The sequence below is a fragment of the Pleurodeles waltl genome, chromosome 11 (assembly GCF_031143425.1).
Source record: "Pleurodeles waltl isolate 20211129_DDA chromosome 11, aPleWal1.hap1.20221129, whole genome shotgun sequence".
In the NCBI taxonomy this organism is placed as follows: domain Eukaryota; kingdom Metazoa; phylum Chordata; class Amphibia; order Caudata; family Salamandridae; genus Pleurodeles; species Pleurodeles waltl.
The window spans coordinates 109091276-109096564 of NC_090450.1; positions in this window are offsets into that span (position 1 = coordinate 109091276).

The following is a 5289-nucleotide window of genomic DNA, read 5'->3' on the forward strand; positions in this document are numbered from 1 at the left end:
TCCAAGATGGGGTGTCTTGTGGGGCTGTCACCACTTTCTCTTACCCAGAATCCTTTGCAAACCTCAATATTTGGCCAAAAAAACACCTTTTCTTATGTTTCGGTGACAGAAAGTTTTGGAATCTGAGATGAGCCACAAATTTCCTTCCACCCAGCTTTCCCACAAGTCTCCCGATAAAAATGGTACTTCACTTGTGTGGGTAGGCCTAGCGCCCGTGACAGGAAATGTCACAAACCACAACGTGGACACATCACATTTTCCACAAAAAAACAGAGCTGTTTTTTGTAAAGTGCCTACCTGAGGATTTTGGCCTCTAGCTCAGCCGGCACCAAGGGAAACCTAGCAAACCTGCACATTTCTGAAAACTAGACACCAAGTGGATTTCAAGATGTGGTGATTTGTGGGGCTCTCACCATGTTCTTTTACCCACAATCCTTTGCAAACCTCAAAATTTGGGCAAAAAAACATGTTTTCCTCACATTTCGATGACAGAAAGTTCTGGAATCTGAGAGGAGCCACAAATTTCCTTCCACCCAGCGGTCGCCCAAGTCTCCCGATAAACATGGTGCCTCACTTGTGTGGGTAGGCCTTGTGCCTGTGACAGGAAATGTCCCAAAACACAACATGGAAACATCACATTTTCCCAAGAAAACAGACCTTTTTTTGCAAAGTACCTAGCTGACGATTTTGGCCTCTAGCTCAGCCGGCACCTAGGGAAAACTAGCAAACCTGCACATTTTTGAAAACTAGACACCTGGGGGAATCCAAGATGGGGTGACTTGTGGGGCTCTCATCAGGTTCTGTTACCCAGAATCCTTTGCAAACCTCAAAATGTGGCAAAAAAACACTTTTTCCTCACATTTATGTGACAGAAGGCTCGGGAATCTGAGAGAAGGCACAAATTTCCTTCCACCCTGCGTTCCCCCAAGTCTCCCACTAAAAATGGTACCTCACTTGTGTGGATAGGCATAGTGCCTGCGACAGGAATTGCCACAAAAAAACAAAGTGGACACATCACATTTTCCCAAAGAAAACAGACCTGTTTTTTGCAAAGTGCCTAGCTGTGGGTTTTGGTCTCTAAATCAGCCGCCACCTGGAGAAACCTAGCAAACCTGTGCATTTTTGAAAAGTAGACACCTAGGGGAATGCAAGATGGGGTGTCTTGTGGGGCTCTCACCTGGTTCTGTTACCCAGAATCCTTTGCAAACCTCAAAATTTGGCCAATCAAACACTTTTTCCTCACATTTCGATAACAGAAAGTTCTGCAATCTGAGAGTAGCCACAAATTTCCTTCTACCCAGCCTTTCGCCAAGTCTCCCGATAAAAATGGTACTTCACTTGTGTGGGTAGACCTAGCCCCCACAACAGGATATGCCCCAAAACACAACGTGGACACATCTCATTTTCCCAAAGAATACAGAGCTGTTTTTTGCAAAATGCTTAGCTGTGGAGTTTGGCCCCTAACTCAACCGGCACCTAGGGAAACTGAGCAAACCTGCACATTTTTGACAAATAGACACCTAGGGGAATCTAAGATGGGGTGGCCTGTGGGGCTCTCACCAGATTATCTTACCAACAATCCTTTTCAAACCTCCAAATTTGGCCAAAAACACCTTTTCCTCTGATTTCGGTGACAGAAATTTACTTCCACCCAGCATTCCCTCAAGTCTCCTGATATAAATGGTACTTCACTTGTGTGGGTAGGCCTAGCGCCCGTGACAGGAATTGCCAAAAAACACAACGTGGAAACATCACATTTTCCCAAAGAAAACAGAGCTGTCAGAGTCACCAGATCCTCGGGGTCTATGCACGTTCCCAACACGTCCACCACTGAACAGCTCCAAGACTCTGATAGATAAATCACAGAGACTGAGAGAGTCCAAGAGGGGAAGAGGGGATTAGGAAGGGAACCGCTGGGAAGGAGACCTGTAGTAAGAAAAAGGTTAGAACACACAATATGAAAATTATATCTCCTGAAATCAATACTAGACTATGATTCTAAGCCTAGTCACTCTGAAAACATGAACAATATAAGAGTTAAGTTTAAAATGACTAAGTTTCAAGATGGCCGGATACCTGTAGGGGAATCAAGATGAATGAAATGAAAACTTTCTTATTCAAGTACTTTCCTTTACATAACAATCAGAAAAACATTCTGACTAAGTTTTAAACCAGTCATATAAATCCTGTTTTGAGAATGTATACTAGGACCATACAATATTGGATCTAGAAACTCTGGCCTTTTGTGTACTCTTAAAATGTTTCAACACAAATTGCACATGTTGCAGATATATATATAAAAATATATATATATATATATATAGTAAACACCATTAAAGGATTGTGCACCATGAATAACACATTATGGATTTAGGAAACAAATCACATAACTTGTCAACTCGAATATTACATAATAAATATCTTAGACTAGTGTCATACAATAAACAACATGAAATAAACTCGAGGAGAGAATCGTGCATCTTGCCGATTCAAGTGTCACTATGTAAAATACCAAGAAATGGTAGCACGCAATGAATATCAAAGTCAAATCATCATTAATCGAATCGCGCGTCTTGCCGATTCGTAAAACACGATGTAAATGTCAAGAAATAACAGCTCTCAATAAATAACAAGAGCAAAGTACAATGAAACGAATTGCGCTTCTTTTGCCGATTCTTAAGCCACCATGTGAATGTCAAGAAATGGTAGCGCGCAATGAACAACAAAGTTAAATCCTCATGAAACTAATTGCGCGTCTTGCCAATTTGTAAAACATAATGTAAATGTCAAGAAATAGTAGCGCGCAATGGACAGCAATGTTTAAACATCATAAAACGAATTGCACGTCTTGCCGATTCTTAAGCCACCATGCCAATGTCAAGAAATGGTAGCACGCATTGAATAACAAAGTCAAACCTTTATGAAACAAATTGCGCGTCTTGCCTATTTGTAAACTACCATATAAATGTCAAGAAATGGTAGCGCGCAAGTAATCTGTTACTCATTTAAGAATTAAACCAAGAATATGAAAATTCTCGATAACGGTGTTGGGACAGTCCAACCACCGTCTTACCGCCTGGAACAATGATCACCAATGAAGGATGAAGGGCAGAAGACTGGAAGATCCAAATAGGCCGCCGGGACAGGAGCTCAGGAAGAAGCTCCTGCTCTGCACCGGGACCTCTGAATAGTGAGCACTGGGAGTTGGGCTGGCTCTCTTTTATAGAGTCTTGGCCCAGCCCAGAACAACGTCCAGGCATGTTGCAGGGAAAGTCTCTGGAAGGCCCTGGAAAGGGGCCACACCCTAACAAACTCTGAAAACCTGCAGCAATACATTGCAAAGGAAAAGTATTTGTAAGCATATTAAAAATAAGTTTTCAGGATTGAATTCTGCAATGCAAAAGGTTAAACCACAACATATCAGCACAATGCATAAATTACTTTATTTTGAGAGTGCTGGGTTTTTGCATTTTTGTCGCCAATAGAGCGAGTACTGCTCTGGTGTTGACAAGAGCTTTTTTTGCAAAGTACCTAGCTGACGATTTTGGCCTGTAGCTCAGCCGGCACCTAGGGAAACCGAGTAAACATGCACATTTTTGAAAATCAGACACCTAAGGGAATCCAAGATGGGGTGACTTTTGGGGCTCTCACCAGGTTCTGTTACCCAGAATCCTTTGCAAACCTCAAAATTTGGCCAAAGAAACATTTTTTCCTCACATTTTGGTGACAGAGAGTCCTGAAATCTGACAGGAGCCATAAATGTAATTCCACCGAGCGTTTCCCCAAGTCTTCCGATAAAAATGGCACCTCACTGGTGTGGGTAGACCTAGCACCAACGACAGGAAATGCCCCAAAACGCAACATGTATACATCACATCTTCCCAAAGAAAACAGCTGTTTTTTGCGAAGTGCCTAGCTGTGGAATTTGGCCTCTAGATCGGCCGCCACCTAAGGGAACCCAGCAAACCTGTGCATTTTTTAAAACTACACAGCTAGGCGAATCCAAGATGCAGTGAATTGTGGGGCTCTCACCAAGTTCTGTTACCTAGAATCTTTTGCACATCTCAAAATTTAGCCCCAAAAAACTTTTTCCTCACATTTTGGTGACAAAAAGCTCTGTAACCTGAGAAGAAGAACACATTTTCTTCCACCCAGCGTTCCCATAAGTCTTGTGATAAAAATGGTACCTCACTCGTGTGGGTAGGCCTAGCGCTCGCAACAGGAAATGCCCAAAAACACAAAGTGGACACTGCACATTTTCCGAAAGAAAACAGACCTGTTTTTTGCAAACAGCCTAACTTTGGATTTGGGCCTCTAGATCAGCCACCATCTGGGAAACCCAGCAAACCTGCATATTTTTGAAAAGTAGACACCTAGGGGAATCCAAGATAGGGCGACTTGTGGGGCTCCCACCTGGTTCTGTTACCCAGAATCCTTTGCAAAGCTCAAAATTTGGGCAATCAAACACTTTTTCCTCACATTTCGATGACAGAAAGTTCTGGAATCTGAGAAAAGCCATAAATTTCCTTCCACCCAGCGTTCTACCAAGTCTCCCGATAAAAATGGTACCTCACTTGTGTGGGTAGGCCTAGCACCCGTTACAGGACATGCCACAAAACACAACATGGACACATCACATTTTCCCCCCAAAAAACAGAGCTGTTTTTTGCAAAGTGCCTACTGGAGGATTTTGGCCTCTAGCTCAGCCGGCACATAGGGAAACCTAGCAAATGGGCACATTCCTGAAAACTAGACACCTAGGGTAATCCAAGATGGGGGACTTGTGGGGCTCTCACCAGGTTATGTTACCCAGAATCCTTTGCACACCTCAAAATTTGGCCAAACAAACACTTTTCCTCACATTTCGGTGACAGAAAGTACTGGAATCTGAGAGGGGCACAAATTTCCTTTCACACAGCATTTCCCCAAGTCTCTCGATAAAAATGGTACCTCACTTGCGTGGGTACACCTAGCACCCACGACAGGAGATGCCACAAAACTCAACATGGACACATCACATTTTTCCAAAGAAAACAGAGCTGTTTTTTGCAAAGTGCCTAGCTCTGGATTTTGGCCACTAGCTCAGCCGGCACCTAGGGAAACCTAGCAAACCTGCACATTTTTGAAAACTAGAGACCAAAGGGAATCCAAGATGGGGTGTCTTATGGGGCTCTCACCACTTTCTCTTACCCAGAATCCTTTGCAAACCTCAAAATTTGGCCCAAAAAACACTTTTTCCTCACATTTCGAAGACAGAACGTTCTGGAATCTGAGAGGAGCCACACATTT